The sequence below is a fragment of the Oratosquilla oratoria genome, chromosome 37 (assembly GCF_046742065.1).
Source record: "Oratosquilla oratoria isolate Oo_2021 chromosome 37, ASM4674206v1, whole genome shotgun sequence".
In the NCBI taxonomy this organism is placed as follows: Eukaryota; Metazoa; Arthropoda; class Malacostraca; order Stomatopoda; family Squillidae; genus Oratosquilla; species Oratosquilla oratoria.
In genome coordinates, this window is record NC_134813.1 from 45,738,619 (window position 1) to 45,757,124 (window position 18,506).

Consider the following 18,506-nt stretch of genomic DNA (forward strand, 5'->3'; position numbering starts at 1 on the left):
CGACAGGAGTGGGAAAGCGAAGTCCGGGCCACTTGCTATTTATGGGCGACATGTTGATTGGGTGCAGTAAAGAGGTGTTCCATCAACTGTTGGGAACCAAAGGAAAATTGAGCAGAAGGAAGATGAGAATACCCGCAACGAAGACATGAACGTGGGAGAATATTTCGTCAGCAATAACCGGCGCTTCTATCCCTGGATACAGTATCGTTCGGGAGTCGTAGAGGCAGTAAATGGGAAGTTTAAGGAGGGTATAAAAAGAGAGAAGACAGGTTCCACATATTAAACTGAGAGGAAAACAGACACGAGATGCGTCAGTGTTCATATGTACAATGTTGCAAGTGGCATGAGATAGTCATGAAATAAGCCTGACGGATGCAAGAAGGGAGGATGAAGAGTTTACATATGCTTAGAGGAAAGGAAGCAGCTCTTAAGAAAGTAAGGAGGATGGACAGTGTGGTGAGGTATGGGAGTGAATTGTGGACACTTGGAGGCAACATACAGGAACATCATAAAACAATAAACGAAATATATAAAAATATATATATATACATATATATATATATATATATTATATATATATATATATACACACACACATATATATATATATACATATATATATCTATATATATCTACATATATATATACATATATATATATGTATACATATATATATATATATATATATATATATATATATATATATATATGTATGTATATGTATACCTGGAACAGGGATAGGCTCAATAACATGAACAATGTTTTACTAAAACGTCAGACACAAGTCAAGGGAATGAAAAAGGCAAGTAATAAAATGAAAATTAGTGGAATATAAAAAGCGGGTGCGAAGAGAGAAAACAAAGAATAATAACATAGAAAAGAACATACAAATGACCACTTATAACTGTATACACATACAGAATTCAGTGTGTGTGTGTGTGTGTGTGTGTGTGTGTGTGTGTGTGTGTGTGTGTGTGTGCAATCTCAGGATTAACGTAACTCACTCTCTAGAATATTTTGTTTTCATAAATCTCATAAGTTGAAGAACACAACTAATACAATTTAACTCTAAAATATTCTCCGATAATACATGTCTAAGTCCATATTTTACTTTGTATATGTTCAAAATTTCAATAATTTTCACATATCGGTAAATCATATTCATTTACAAAATAAATTTGAAAATATGTATATTTATGTAGACTTAAGTCTACCATGTCTGATGCTACCTAGAAGGCATCAACGTCTACAGGTATCGTTAGCAAAAAGAAGAATCTTAGTATGTGTGTGCTTGTGTGTGTGTGTGTGTGTGTGTGTGTGTGTGTGTGTGTGTGTGTGTGTAGGGGAATTATCAATCAATAAGTTATAATAATAAACAGTTAAATATTAACGTCACAACCAATGGCATCCAGAATCCACATGAGATTAAGTAAAAAAAAACAAAAAAAACTCAATAACATAAACGTATATACATACACGTATATGAATACAAATATACATTGCACCGTGTATGAAGGAGAACTCAAAGCGTTTATACCAATGTTGAAAGTTCATCTTAGCAAACAAGTGGACCGAGACAATAGGGAAACACAAAGGTGAGAAGTTGAATTTCTCCATTAACGTTCTTGCTTAGTCCTGTGCTGTGACTAACTTCATCTGTATTTTGTAAATTCATTCGTAAATATATTCGTATTTGGTTGCCACCACACGATTTTATTCTGCTTGTGGGAATCTCAAAGAGGTCAAATGGGTTAAATTTAATTAACCTTTGATTATCTAGAATTTAAGAAACTAACCCTGCCTGCATCCAAACGATCTTATTCGGCTGATGGGGCGAGCGGGAACATCAAGACGACCTTCATTATTAATACAATCTTTATGGTACCAAGATGAATTTCAATATCTATATGACACAGTCCTTCAGTATCTGAAATACTTCATTTTTCTTCCAACAGTTACCGATTATAAAAACCCCGGCGAACAGTATTGGCCACCCCGGAATTCGCCCCTGGGGGGAACAAATGTCCCCCCTCCTGGGGGAACAAATGCCCCCCCCCCCCGTGGGGGGAACAAATGTCCGTGTTTGTTTCCCAACTGCCATCCATTCGTTACCATGCATTGTTCCCACAATTTTGTAAACATGCAAGGCACGAAAACGATAAATGTTTTGAAAAGAAACGATAACGAAAATATGATTTATAATGCATATTCGTGTAAAACGTATTCCCTTCCTGGCGTTGTCTGGCAACGGATGACGTCACTGAGCAGCAGAATGACGTCACTGAGCAGAGGAATGACGTCACCGGGCAGCAGAATGACGTAATTGGGCTGAATAATGACGTCACTGAACAGCAGAATGACGTCATTGGGCAGTATTCCTAAGCTGCACTAAGTGATGCAGTTTTCCTACAGCATCGTTTTTTCCATTATTTATTATATTTTTATGGCTAATCACCAATTCAAAATGTCAATCCCGCCCCCCCCAACTCACAAACAGTTCACTCTTCATGATCATTGGGTAGGTTGAAACCACAGATATTTGAGTTTTCTTTGAATATACATATATAAAATATCTATACATTGCAGTATACTTCACACTATATCCAACCACAAGGCGTCGCATTGTATTCTCAGGACCCCGAGATTTTTCTTCTTTTTCTCTCTTCTTCGTCTTCTTCTCTCCTCCTCCTCTTCTTCTTCATACGACCTTAATCCCACTATATTTCAGGGTCGGCCGCTCCAGTTATCCTTCTCCACTTGTTCCTATCCACTGCATCCTCCTCTAGCACTCCTATTTTCATCAGGTCACACACTCTTCCCCTCTCCTCTTTGACCCCTCAACTACCAAACTTCCCTTAGGGCAGTGGTCCTCAACCTAGGGTCCCTGAACCCTTGGGAGGGCACAGAGTTTCAAAAATAGGGCCCCAACTCGGAATCTAGTGGTAGTTAGTGGATCCAAAGCGATTAACTTTAGTGATTAGGTGGTCTCACGGAAGGTGAGGAACAGCACCACATAGGAGTGGTATACACGAAAAAACGTGTTGAGAAGCACTGCCTTCGGGGGTAATCTGTCCCCCTGTTAGGGAGCTACTGTCCTATTGCCACGTTTGGCGGTACCTATGCCTTGCGAACGAGCAGATTATATCTATACTTGCACTATCAGTAAAACCCGCTGACACATATTAACTATCGAAAGTCTTGTTATTGGTCTCTAAATGATGGTTTGGGACAACACCACTGCTTTAGTGGAGTTTAAGAATATCAACCACGAACCTTTGTAGTATTCAGACCCTCCCAATTAAGTACATTAGCCAACCTGTTCTCTTATTAATATTAAAGACGGCAAAAAATGTGTGTGTGTGTGTGTGTGTGTGTGTGTGTGTGTGTGTGTGTGTGTGTGTGTGTGTGTGTGTGTGTGTGTGTGTGTGTGTGTGTGTGTGTGTGTGTGTGTGTGTGTGTGTGTGTGTGTGTGTGTGTGTGTGTGTGTGTGTGTGTGTGTGTGTGTGTGTGTGGCGTGTTTCACTATGATTTTGGATCACATGTCAGACAGATTGACAGCTATTACCCTCCCGGATAAGAGTTCGGCGCTCATACATGGCCAGAACTTTGGGTAATCCTGAGATGTTACATACACACATACACACACACAACTCTTTGTAGTGTGTGGTTATTACAAATAATTTTTTTCTTAGCATATAAGAGAAGTTGTGAGTATTAGTTCATGTTAATTGTTGGGACGGGAAAATACAAACCGCATACACATGTTTGAGCGGGATTACCAGTCAAAGCCTGCAGGGAAATGAACAAAAACTAGGTGCATTGAGAGACTGGTCGTGTTTCCCCACCTGGACTCTGCACATACTGTAATGGTGAACTGTCATAAATTATACACACACACACACACACACACACATATATATATATATATAATATATACACACACGACCACCTACAGTGAAGTCATAAACCTTTCAAAGGAACATAAGTCCATAGTAAGGCATACGGAAAAATACATTTAAAAAATAATAAATGCACAATTAGCCATCACTTTCAATGAAGTGTGTATAAGAGAAAATCTCCTGTCCGCATATACTATTAATATATATATATATATATATATATATATATATATATATATATACTTCTATCTTACCGTATGACAACCGACATGAAGACAAACATGTCAAATTCTTCCCAGAGACATCTGTACGGATTTCGGAAGAGGCACAGTGATATTCTTCTTCTCAATATCGCATATATTCATTTTTATTTCACTTCTATGCGGGGGCACTCTGACACTCCAAGACTCCAAGGGTGCTTGGAATTGTTCTAACGCTAACCATCATGAATCTTATCTATGTTAGTGTCAATGCTAAAGCAATGTACGTGACAAGTGAAACCGTCCAGTGCAGATAATCGAATTCGTAGCGACATACACGAAAGCAACAATATCAAAATACAGTTTACGTAACTCCGTCCCGTAGGCATTCATACAAGCGACATCCACGAGTCTTATCTCCCTGATACAAAGGCGTGATGTGCAGTGTGGGTGGGGCGAAAGTGTAGGCTGACCGCGTTAGACTGCAGGGGCAGCTCGCCCACTCATCCTTTGCGGAGCAATAACGCGCAATAATTTCTTGGTGATCTGTCACTGTTATGAATGTTATCACGGTTAGTTCCAGGCGTATGTCCTCACAGGTGAGGACAACACCAAACAGGATGATGATACCGACCGAAAAAGGGGAAAAACAAATGCTTTACTCATTACCCACGTTCGTAATAAAACGACGCTCACAGCGCTATGTCCCATCCCATTGGAATATGATTTCCGGCGCATGCAATGTGAGAAATGAAAGTAGAGTGTTCTCAGTGACGTTTACCCATGGCTCAAAGCCAATCACTACGTCACAAGAAGTCTGTTTGCTCATCCCAGACATATGAGCCCGGAATGATGCTTACTCAGATTAAAACAAGGAAGCAGTCACGAGATACGGTCACTGTACGAGCCTATGGTCGGTTCATCTCCTAATTAGCTGGCCCTACAACGATGGTGATGGTTTGGGGCCAAAGGACCAACACAAAGGATAACAAAATCCTTAATATTGAACGCTCTGGCATTCTCCACACCAACATTGACTTTGCAACAAACCAATCTCCTTGAAACACGATCCGCCTTCTGTTGTTCCCACTCTTCACGTCCGAAGGTCATGCAAAATAGCGTTAAGACTACGCAGACGATTCGCTTTATCTCCAAGGAATAGTAAAAAGAGAAATGTATTTTTCGTCGTAGATGGATAGTAAGAAACCTTGAGCGTAGGATGATACATGTACTACAGCACAGTGACGCACCATGCATTAACAACAGTTGCATCGCCAACCATTTAGCACTGAGGCTGGACAAAAGATTTTCCTTGTACAAAACACGGTTATTCTGCCATGGATATTGGTGTGTCTTTGTTTGTTTGTGTGTGTTTGTGTTTGTTTGTGTGTGTGTGTGTGTGTGTGTGTGTGTGTGTGTGTGTGTGTGTGTGTGTGTGTGTGTGTGTGTGTGTGTGTGTGTGTGTGTGTGGAGTATAACCACGGTCTTGGATCACATGTTTGACTCACGATCAACAGTTATTACCCTCCCGAATGAGAGTTCAGAGGTCATATATGGCTCGAACTATGGGTAATACTGTGACTTTACACGCACAAACACACGCACACACACAAACCCCCTGCCCACCAGAGCTGAAGTGCCGGCTTTCCGTGCAGTGATGCTTTCCAGCCCAGGGCAAGGGCTCTAATTCAGATCGCTGAATTAGTGGTCTGCTCTGTGTGTGTGTGTGTGTGTGTGTGTGTGTGTGTGTGTGTGTGTGTGTTCACCATGGTCTTGGATCACGTGCTGGACTCGTGATTGACAGCTATTTCTCTCCCGGAATGTGTGTGTGTGTGTGTGTGTGTGTGTGTGTGTGTGTGTGTGTGTGTGTGTGTGTGTGCACGTGTGTTCTACGTACACAAGTCTTATGGGAATGAGTCAATCATTCAATATCCTTTCTCTTTTTTCAGTAAAAACCCAAATACAGTAGTGGATTATTTAGAGCAACATTTCCATGGGCATTTGTTCAACCTAGCCCGCAATGAAAAATTAATAATAAAAAAAATGTAGTTAATATATCAGTAGTTTTACTCCAGTTCCGAGCCAGCCAGTGAGTTTGTATCACACCCACGGGAGCGGATGTTGGGCTGTCCAACAACTTAGTGTGTGCTTGTGTATGTGTGTGTATGTTTAGCTACAGTCATAATAATCAACTAATACGTACACTACAGCACTTAGAACAACGAGCACTTTCAGAGAATCTAAAAAAAAAAAAAAAAAAAAAAAAAAAAAAAAAAAAAAAAAAAAACACGAAAACACCTGGATAAACACACAACCTGACGACGGACTACATAACACATTCCACAATTGAGGTCACTACAGCTCCGTCCACCAATCACTGCCCCCACTCACCCAATCACCGGCGCCTTCCACTGTCGTTGAAAGTAACACAATAACAACATTTAAAAATCGACTAGATAAATAGTTAGACCCTAATCCGAAAATAAAATATTATCTCTTGCAATAAAAGATCTGACACCCCGGCAATTAATTGTAATTGGACAGGATAGTGGTAGCAGTAGTGTTAGTTCATTTTCTATCGCCTAGTTACCCTGTTTTCTTAACTGCAACTTAGTATAGTAAACTGCTGTTGTTTGTTCTTCCTTTGTGTTCCTTTGTGTTTCTTTGCCCCGGTCCGTCTAACGCGCGGTCCAGTCAGAACGCAGCAAATGGCGGATACGGGGAACTCCGCCAATCCTAAGAATGACAACCGTGGACCCTGGAGGGACTCAGCTTATGCAGGTGTCACGCTATACAGCGGGGTCGGATGCGGCCAGATGATGGACAAGTTCTATTATCTTAATAAAATCACCTGACGGAAGCCAGTGCTCTATACAACAACCATCACCTCGCCCCCTGGTTAAAATGCGATCATACCCTTTCGCGTTTACTGAATCGTATGGGAGGCTTTGCTACAGCCAAGCAGCTACCGCCGCGCCGGAGAGTGTCACACTGTTCCTGCGGACTCTACGTAGGAACTACTTTCGCGCCGCGATACAGAATATACAGGGAGTCGAAAAAAACGCACTCCCTCTTTGGAAATACAGGTTGTAAAAAACATCCTTACACTTTCATATGTTTCGTGACACTGTCGAATCTAGTGGCCCAATTTTTCATCAGCCGTGTCCGTGTTTATACCTTTCCTACCTAGTCTAGTTCCCCCTGCGTGTTCGCAAGTGTTCAAATATATGACCGTCATTTCCCATACACAGCTGACAATAACGCGCATAAAAAATCGATAACGTTACAAAGAGCGAGTACATTTTTTGTTGTTACAGTTATGAAGTGTTCAACTGTGGGTCTCGACCCTTCCCTGCCCTGTTCAGAACGGGGGTCGGGGTCGCCCCCCCAGCGACAAAGGCAGTCGTGGAAATAGAAAACGCGCAAAAGCTTAACATGACTTGCGTTTGTGGTTCTTAATGCTCACATCATGCATTAGTAGATCTTAACCTTCACTACATGTGTCTGCAATTCTTAACGTTAACTGCGCGTGTTTATGGTTTTTATTATACGGTAGAAAGCGGGATGATAACAAAGCATCCTGCTTATTTGCATAACAGCATAAGTTTGGGGCGTTGGGAAATTATTCCGGTCAATGAGAATATAGAACGACTGGGCAAAAATAAATAAAAAATATAAAATAAAACTTTAATTTTTTCTCTAAAAATAAACGCATACTAAACAGAGATATCACAAACAGTAATTCTATTCACGAAATCTTAGCTTAAGACTATCTTGCTATCGGTACCAACAACATAAAATTATGTAATGTGGACCTGTCAAAAAAAAAAAAAAAAAAAAAAAAAAGTGGATGGAACTACTTCCAGGTAGTCATGGAAAAGGTCACGCTGGTTCCAGTACGAGAACTGGAAGATTCACACCATTCCAGTATCAACAAACTGTTACAATGCTAAGGTGACCCCGTGGCCACTTACCTTTGAGTTCCGATGTGGGAAGCTGGAAGTTTCTGGAAGCTTTCTGGACGTCGCTGTGTGACGTTACGTTATAACGCAATGACGTCTTGACGTGCCTTCGCAGCCCCCTTTCGCTCACTACCCAGTCCAACCGATCAATGTCGAGGGTAGTGTGTCAACGATGGCTCCAGTGAAGAGTCCGGTATTGGGGGAAGGGGGGCCGTAGGGGTGCTTGAAGAGAGATGGGGGGAGGGACACTGTGGATCTCTTAGCCCCCCACGATCACAACCACCAACGATCACCTGAAACCGAGCTGCGCGACAGTTCGTGGAAAGTACCCGCCGCAACCGCTTAGGGTTGTCGGCGGATCGACGTCGCCAAGTGCATTCGAAGTCGGTCTGCGAACTCACCGAACTCACGCGCGCCGGCTCTTCCGAAGAGAGGCGTTCTCCAGTTCATGAGGTCTTGAGAATCCTTTGGACATTATCGCTTAAACCACACTCGAACCGCTGGGGAGTCCTGTTTGACTGTTTCTCCGTTTCTCTACATCTTGACGTCGGTTCGTTAATCCATTAACTTTTCTTTTTTTTCTAAATATATGTATAATACATATACACGATTACCACACTTTAAACCTATTATGAAAGGATGGGGAAAGAAAAATACCGATTAGGAATCTCTGATAACACACATAAACATACGTAAAATATATGTAAAACATTAGATTGGAAAATAAATTTTACTTTGCATATTTTGGGGTTGAATGTCTTACAAACCAGCACATGCACCCATGCATGAGTCAATATACAGATGTATTGACAAAAGCACTAAAGCATCACGCAAAACAGGTGCATTCAACACATGTTCACCACCAACACAACAGATCGCTTAAGAACACCTGTGCACTCGTACACCTGTGCACTCGTACACCTGTGCACTCGTACATCTACAAAAGCGCCGAAACGAAAGAGGAGACAAAGGGGTTCCTCCTTGTTAAGAATTCATTGCATGTTGCGTCATCTTTCCCGTTTCTTTTGACGACCAAGAGGTCAATAATCAGGAGACTTTACTTGGACGAAATCGTCGAGTTTCCATCTTCGACTCGTCTTTCTGGCTGTGATGCAACAAAGTATAAAAGGATACAAAGGGCGGGTAGAGGTGAGGAACACAGAAGAGAGAGAGAGCTTTATACGTTTTTTGTAACGTTTCGACCATAAACACCATTCTTCAGACAGTACTCAGAAACGTTAGATACATACAGACTTCTCGTATACAGACATCAACAATATCCATAGGACCAACGAAAGGTTCCTAATTAGGTTATCAGGACAAACAGTAACATCCCCACATCAACTAACTTCACATCACCTCCTCATAAGAACATGTCCATGTACATAAGGAAAATAGAAACACAATTTTGCGCTTGATCTTTCACTGACTCGAGACAACAATTGTAAACATGGAGACACACACACACACACACACACACACACACACACACACACACACACACACACCACACACACAAACACTTCCGGTACTAAAAGCAGTACTTTAAAACCTTTTGTCAACTTTGACGAACGCTTTCTACCATTAAAAAGATTTTTTTCCAATTCTTTCGCTGGTAGTGTAAACGGATATGTATTCGTCACACATTTGTTTTTTTGATGAATTCGAATCCTGCACTCGTATCTAATTCCCTGTCCCAACAGTCCAAGCGTATAATGTAAAGATGACGTCTTAGGCCTCAGCTAACCGTCTCCTGAAGTAGACTCATACTTTTTTCCTACTCAAGTTCGGCTTACGAGTTCATTCACGAAATCTAGCTGTAAATTTTAAAAATATAGAAGACGAACTTGGTCAATTTTGATTTTCTAAGATGTAGAACTGCTTCTGACCCAGGGCAGTGGACAAGATGCAGGGATGACCCGTCATCCAGGAGGTGTCAAGATGTGAGGGAGGGAAGAGGGTAGAGGGGAGTGGAGTATGTAGGGGATGGAATGGGTGGGAGTAGTTCCTATCCCTTTTCTTTTGGCTACCTCCCGTGTAAGGGGGAAAAAGCCTTTGGTATATGTATGTATGTAAGATGTAGAAAGCGTTCACTAGGACTGGCGAATGTTTTTAGATATGCAGTTTCTAGAATCAAACATATACCCTTTGCCAATCACTAAGAAAACAATTGATTCCAAACACCATGGCGATAGACCACTTGTCTACTAGTTTGTCTGTTTAGTTAACTAGATGTTACTAGTGCACTGTCATTCCCACTTCGCCTATTTTTGGCAAACCCCAATTTCGCTTGGGTCACTAACCTAATGTACAATTTCTCTGAAGGCGTTTAGCGTATTATCTGAGGAAATTTGGCGAAATGCAACTCGACCGAGAGTAATTCGACCAAATGGGAAGTGAGCGTTCTTCAAACTAGGACACACTTCTGCCGCTAAATGATTGCATTCGTCCAAAGAAAATAATACTGTAATCCTTATGTTAGGATGAAATAAGTTCCATAATTGTGGAACCTTGGGTTGAAGTGATAATATATATATATATGGTTTGTTAATACTTTTTAATAATATTGTACTATGCGTGTTATTACACAATACGAGTATTACATACCGAACATACACACACACACACACACACACACACACATATATATATATATATATATATATATATATATATATATATATATACACACACATACATATACAATGGTCAACTTGACCAATATAGCAAGACAGGAATCTCATGCTTTTATTATTATTATTATTATCATTATTATTATTAGTTTTTCATTTATTGACATTTTGTCACATAGGTCTTCATGTACCCATACATAAAAAAGAATGAAAAATCGAAAATATTTTCTTAGCCGCAACGTAACAAAAACATCAGAGAAAAAAAATCCTGTCATGCAGGTGCTACAGATGCACGCAACGGTGTGTGTTGACAGCTGCGTGGTGACAGCTGAATGGGGCAAATACGGTTATGAAGAAAGAACGCGCGCGTGCATGCGCGTGTGTGTGTGTGCGTGCGCGCTCGTGCACAGAAAATAATACAACTATCCTCTATTGCACGCGATTCATACATAGTGTATAATTATATAGATATGTACATAAGTGAAAATACACACACACACACACACAAACACAGTTCTCACTTTTCGTCACTTACATGAACAAAATACGAAACAAATCGTGTCTTAAAATTATGCAAACACAAAATTTACATAGAAGTACATATGTAGGTATACCTATACCATGTATGCAAAACACACACACGCATACACACACATACACTTGGGCGTTGGTGTGGTTCCTTACTTGATAATCATGCCGACACCTAACCCCTTTTTCGTGTGTGTGTGTGTGTGTGTGTGTGTGTGTGTGTGTGTGTGTGTGTGTGTGTGTGTGTGTGTGTGTGTGTGTGTGTGTGTGCGTTCTTGGTCCCTACTTCTGAGGCGCAGAGACGAGACCCTACGTGCGTAGCCCATCCCCTGTATATTATAATAAAGTTAATACAATGAGGTAAATACGAACGTCAACGCACACACACGACTCAATGGCGCAATGGTAGAATTGTCGGCCGCCACTACGACGGTCCTGGTTCGAATCCCGCCCGGGACTGAAATAATTTCAGTATCGCTGCGCTGTGGGTCATTACTCCAACTCTCGTGGGCGGGTAGTTGGGTGTGCATGTAAGGTCACAACATTACCCATAGATCAGTCACATACTGTATGAACTCTAAGCTCTCTACCGGTAGTGAAATAGCTGTCGATCACGAGTCCATCACGTGGTCCAAGACCATGGTGGTGAATCATATACACACACGCACAAGGACTCAACTACCAATACACCTGCCCCCCCACTCTTGTACTCTCATACACACACGCGCGCGCGCGAGAGAGAGAGAGAAAATGCTGTATGTGCCGGCGGTGCAAGTTATGTAGGGTAGGTAGCGCCCGAACGCCCACCAAGGGCAGAGCTATTTATGATAGCATTAAGCCTAACTCAGACAAACTACCCAATCACTGACGCTCTCAGAACCGATGTGTGCGTGCATGTGTTAGTATCGGGGAAGAAAGAGAACGCGGAGTGCAGTTTTTAAAAGAACAATGGCCGGTTATAATGCTCCCGAAATGATCATGGAAATGGTTTCCAAACTGTTCTGGCTTCCCAAGCACAAAGGGCAAAGGTGGCGGCTTCTGACTTTCAGGTTTCGATAAAATTAATTTCGCCAAACTCCCTTAGGCTAAATAATTCGCCATAATCACCTATAGTAAGTTGATTTGCATTACACCTGGGTTGGGTATTGGGATTTTGCGAAAAGGAATTTTGGCAAAATGCAATTTGGCGAAATTGAATTTTGGCAAACTGCAATTTGGCGAAATAAATAATCACAGCTACTGATAAGTAACATTTGCCTTGGCTATGTTACTTTATATTTGGGAGTTTGGCGAACTGGGAGTTTGGCAAAATGCAATTTGGCACATTTGAATTTTGGCGAAATATGATTTGGCGAAATGGGAGTTTAGTAAAATGCAATTTGGCGAAATGAGTATGCATCACAGTTGCCAATGACTGACCTCTTGTTTAACAGAAGACAGATGCGACGGCTTAGACCGAGGTAAATCTGTCTTGTCTCAGCTAACAAGCGTGGCTAGTTTAATCATTAACAGCCCAGTTTGTGAAACACTTAACTGTAGAGGTCTCTTCGTACACGAAAGGATTCTGTTCCCACTTTTATCAATTTCATTCAGATAAAGGTTGGATTCAGGGTAATATGGGCCCCAGGTGTTCACAAATTAAATACAATCGCCTGGTTTTGGCCTGAATAAAATATGTAAAGGTCGTAACGGAGGCGAAGGAGTTAGCCCAGGAAGAATTTCACTTGAGATATGTGCAATATCTACAGAAGTAGTTTTGTTGGCAGCTTTATGCATATACGTATCCAGTCATACATATATATCTATGCACACACACACATATGTATATATGCACACACACACACATATGTATCTATGCATACACACACATATGTGTATATGCACACACACGTGTATATGCACACACACGTGTATATGCACACACACACATTAACTACGCATTAACTACACGTTTATACGAAGAGATAAACTCAAAGATAAATAAACAAATAAATAATCAAATCAATATCCCCACAAAACTAAGCTCTGCGGAATGATGAAACATAACATCTTACAATCAAGTGTCTAAACACAGCAAAGGAAACATGGGCTGGGAGTGAAGCGTTTATTCCTGACGTTTCGTCTACTGCCTTTTTCAACGTAGACGAAACGTCCATGTTTCCTTTCCCGTGTTTCAGCAACTTGTTCACATGGATATTAATTTCCAAGTGTCTAACATCGTAGGAAACGTGGAAGGACAGACCCAAATGTCGGTAACAGTAAATTCTTGCAAACAAGCCTCAGAACAGTATTTCTTTTAATCTTTTAATACGCTCAAAGAGCGGCAAGCCTAGTACATAGGAAACTGTTTACATGAGAATCGTGACTCACAGGACACGCTCTTCGACTGAGGCGGCAATTTGTAGACAAGTACACATTTCCAGAGGTTGGGACACAGAATCACGGGCAACAGTAGCATGTATAAAACAGCAGTGTAAACTATAACAGTCAACAGCATATACAAAACAAAAGTGTGAACAATATCATATAAGGGACTATCTCAGAACAGTATAAGGGGAGGCGACAACTCAAGTCGTTCATATTGCCTGACCTCCGAAAGGCGGAAGAAAAGCACATTCAGTAACCATTCACTAGACAATGAGGGCCGAAACAACGTCGCCCCGAGACAGACACAGCACCGCAGTGGTGGAGAAATTAAAGACTGCCATTGTGAACAGATGAATTATTGGGGAGTGGCTTTTTGGACTCCACCTTGCTCAGAAACAATACAAGCGGTGACTCACTCCACATGTGAGATCTGTACTCCACAATGTGACGGGCAGAGTCCACTTGCAGTAGATAAGCCATTAGGCTTTGGGGATGGTTCAATGCGCCAACATAAGTGCCTTCCTTGTGACTATTTTTAATGATAAGGGAGATGCGATATTTCTAGGCCACTTTCCTGGTATGAGATAAAGCGAAAATATATTCACATGAACGGCGAGGGCCGTGTGTCAATGAGAGATAGGGATAGATCTCTGTATGAAGAAATCATGTCTTGACACGGTTCAATTGATGACAATAAACATGACCCTCATTCAACCCAGCCTAATCTTTATTCCGCTGTTGATATTCGGCGTACTGGGGTGACAATTCTTCAGGTGGGATTTCATGAGGTGACGATTCCTCGTATGAGCGTTCTGGGGTGACAATTCTTCATGTGACCCAAACATATGTATGGAGAACGGCGTAGTGTCGTATAAATACATTTAGGCTTACATGCATACTGTATTATACATACATGCATACTGTATGTGCCGTGAGGGACATAGACAGACATAGGGAGTGAGGGAGGGAAGGAGAGAGAGAGGGAGGCTGGAAGAGATAGACAGATCTCACTGGCCAAGTGGTTTCGGTTGGGATTGGATGTGAACGAAAATCACTCAATTCGTTTCCCTCAGTTATGGGTATACGAATTCAAAAAGCTTTTACATAGATCTCCAGGGTCTAGAAAAAGAGCTCTCTCTCTCTCTTTTACTCTCTTTCTCACACCCACTAACACACAAACCACGAGCACAAACGTAAACAAAACAAAACACGACCACATCACAACTTCCTTCGTTCTGCTGCCATTCTTTTAGTCCTGGAGTAGACACACACTATGCAACCAGTCCACACACAAAAAATACTAAACCCGCGTTCCCAAATTCGCTGTTTTCTCTTCGTCCTGCCTGCACCACACCCAAAACGTGAAGCTGACGCCAACCCCTTTCCACTGTTATTCTCGACTTTTATCAAGTCGATGACAGACGCTTTTGTTCAGTCAAGGAAAACCATCAAGACTTGATGAAAGGTGCACTGTTTCTACCAATGCCTTTTCACTTTACCAGTGCAATATATTTGTATTTTTATACCAACACACGTTCACGTTCACACACACACACACACACACACACACACATATATACATATATATATATATATATAGATAGATATATATATATATATATATATATATATATATACACATACATACAATAGATACAGTATAGTTGTACTTGAAATTGTCATATTTGCTCTTCGGTAATGTTATACTTGTACTGTTGTACCCCCTAAACATTTTATGCATACATACATATACACACACACACACACAGAAGGAGAGGGAGAGGGAGAGGGAGAGAGATAGAGAGAGAGCCGGGGCCATTTTCCTCGCCCCTCACAACGTATATTTAAACATGGCTCACTAGTACCATACGCACAGCATATCGGTACCAGCTGTCCCTCCCCGATGCCCCTGAGCTGATTTTTTCACCACAAAAACACTTCCTTTTATTCGTCTCAAGGACAACCCTGCCCATCGAGCCTCCGGGATTTCTCTTCCCATTCTTACTCAACTTCCACGCTTGCATTGCAGTTATCTAAAGAACCCTTTCCCACTCACTCGAGTCCGCGTCCACGTCTCTCTCTCTCTCTCTTCCTCTACCTATCTGACCTCTCTCTCTTCGCCTTGATATCTCCTCCGACACTTTCTTCTCTTCTGTGTCAGCGGTTTTGCCTCTCGCGAGTGCCTCTTTCCTCGCCAGATATTCTACCCCCTTCCACCATACTTCTATCCTGTTTATGGTCTTTCAACCACTCTCCTTCCACCTCTGAATTTCATCCACATTCTCTTCCGCCTCGTTCGTTCTTATCATAAATGTCCATATTCTCTCCATGGACTTGCCCTTTTTATGCAGTTATCAATTATAATTTCATCTCGTTCGTTTTCAGTTTTCTTTGCATCACGTGGGATTCCATAGCCAATCTTCAACTTTGCTTATCTTCTCTACACTGTTCCAGTCTGCAACACACATCCATACAAAATAACTCGCACTACTATTCTTTCCGTAAACCAAAGTTAAGCACATTGATAATTTTTTCCTGATTAATATCAATTTTATAGTCCCAGTCACCCCACTTGCATCTGTTCGCCTCTGTCCTTTTTTCTTGTGCCATCTCGATGTTCGCCACCAGGTCGTCCATGAAAACTCACTGTCTTCTTCTTATTACTTTTGAGCTTTGCTTCACATTTGCTAACCTTCATGGCCTTATGTTCACTTTCACTTGCCCTCATCATTTTCCTTTCACGAATTTCCGGAACTTTATATCAAAGTTAATTTCTGTCTTCTAGCAGAACTATAATATCCGCAAAGCGGTGCATTACCTCCTCAAAGTCTGAACAACGTTTCGCAATTTCATCCATAAATATGCTGAGCAGCCTCCGTACTGTACAACTGGTCTTTCCTCATATCTTCACACATAAACACCCACATACGATTTTTCATAGCTACAAATATACCCCGTCTGGAGTATTGGTTGTATGTTATTGTGGCAGAGTAGCATGCAGTTGATACTTTAGGGTCTATAGGGGGCGCCCCTATGGACTAGATCACACATCATTTTGTCTCTCATTGAGGAAAACTCTTTTCATAGAAAAATGATGACACTTTTATACTACGACTGTCCCTCCGTTATGCTGTCTCCCAACCCCTTGTTACTGTCCTGTACCATTTCTCTGAATATTCATTTCCTTTTTTCGCCTACCATGTGGTGGGGGAAGAGAATGCTACCACCAAGTCTTTCCACTTGAGTCGTAAGAGGCGACAAAAATCGGGACGGGGGATGGGATTAGGAGTCCTACTACCTGTAGCCCCAAAAGGGGACATTCCTAAATAAAAGTAAAGGCATAAGAGGGTCTGGGAGTTTTCCAACCAGTACCCTAAGGTTTGGGTCTTTTAATGTGTGTGGATATGGTACAGATGGGAGTAAAAGGGAAGAGATAGGCAGTATGTTTGTGAAAAGAAAGATGGATGTGCTGGCTTTGAATGAAACTAAAATGAAAGGAAAGGACAACTGTGAGTTTGGGAGAGTAGCTGGGAGGTACTCAGGAGTGAAGAGGGGACCAGGGAGAGAAGGGGTGGCTATACTAGTAAGTGAAGAGATAAGGGGGTAGTGGAGTGTACCTAGCCCTCGTCAGACCGATTCTGTGCCAGTCCCCGGGACTAAGCCAGCTGACATGTGCCACCAATAACTACGAGCATCAGAAGGTTCAGAATGCCGCTGTCCAGTTCATCACGGGCTCGCGATGGAGCGACTTCAGAACCACTGAGTCTCTACACCAAATTTCCAACATCCGTCCACTCAACCAACACAAACACAAACTTCACTCAAGACACCTAGAAAAACTGCACGCCAAACACAAACATCTGATACAACATATTACACCTAGACCACACCGTACAGACTATCTGTCAGCTGCGCCCGTCCCACGTGCGGTGTACACGATAAAACGTGTATAACCGCACCAACAAGTAACACACCCCTTCACCAGCTTGACTGGTGATAATGTAATAATAATAATGGTAATGGTAATAATAATGATAATAATAATAATAATAATATCGTTACTCAAACCTGACCTGGGGTAAAACAGGAATCCTCATGCCTTACCTGGGGCTAATCAGGAACGCCCTCTAAACGCGGGAAGTGAAATCTACTCACTAACCGTAAATTACACACATACACCTCTCACGAACATAGCCGCATCCCACGCACAAACATATACACTTCCTTTTTCTTCGACTAAAATTCGCTTCCTTTCTCACTTTCTCTTATACTACATCTTCTCATTTCAGTTTACCTCCCACTAAAGATTTTTCCGTTTTTCCCCCTTTACTACTACGCCTCCTACCATTTTCTCAACTTTCGTTGGTGATCCTAACCCCGTTGGTAACCCCGTTGGTAATCCCAACCTCCTAACCTCCGGCGTCGGGCGCTTCCCTCCAAGCTCCTGGTCAAGTCCTCCTATGCCATGACAACAATCTAGCCCCTAATTGCTCGCGATTCGCCCGGTGGCAATAGCCCTCTTTTATACACTACTATCTTTTCATTTTCTAACAGACGTTCTTCCCCTCCCACAAAACCCGATCCCGCGCAAGCGAGGTGGTCTTTTCTTGAATTCCAGAATTCCAGAATTCCAGTGGAAGGAGGTTTCGTCAAGGTTGATGTGAATGGAGGTGAAGCTGGGAAGGGAGATGTGGGTTTTTGTAAGTGCGTATGGCCCTGGTAGTGAAAACAGCGTAGAGGAAAGGGAGGCTATTTGTGTAGATATGAGTGCATAGAGGGATTTGGGAGAAATGTCAATGTAGTTGTATTGGGAGACCTTAATGCTAGGGTAGGAAACGAATCAATAGACGGAGTGATTGGGAAGTATGGAGTTCCAGGTAAAAATCGTAGTGGAGAATTGATGGTGGAGAAGTGTCT

General features: G+C 41.8%; 1 protein-coding gene across 10 annotated transcripts in view; it reads right to left on the reverse strand.

Annotated features, from left to right (window-relative positions):
• LOC143019304 (uncharacterized) overlaps window positions 1-18,506 on the reverse strand; it is a 376,276-nt gene that overhangs the window by 297,409 nt on the left and 60,361 nt on the right. For 9 of the 10 annotated variants that reach the window (XM_076174939.1, XM_076174938.1, XM_076174937.1 and 6 more), the window contains exon 2: window positions 8,074-8,687. The exons of the other annotated variant lie outside the window; for it this stretch is intronic. The gene's annotated coding sequence lies outside the window, so the exon portion shown is untranslated. The remainder of the gene's footprint in view (window positions 1-8,073; window positions 8,688-18,506) is intronic. 10 annotated transcript variants of the gene reach the window in all.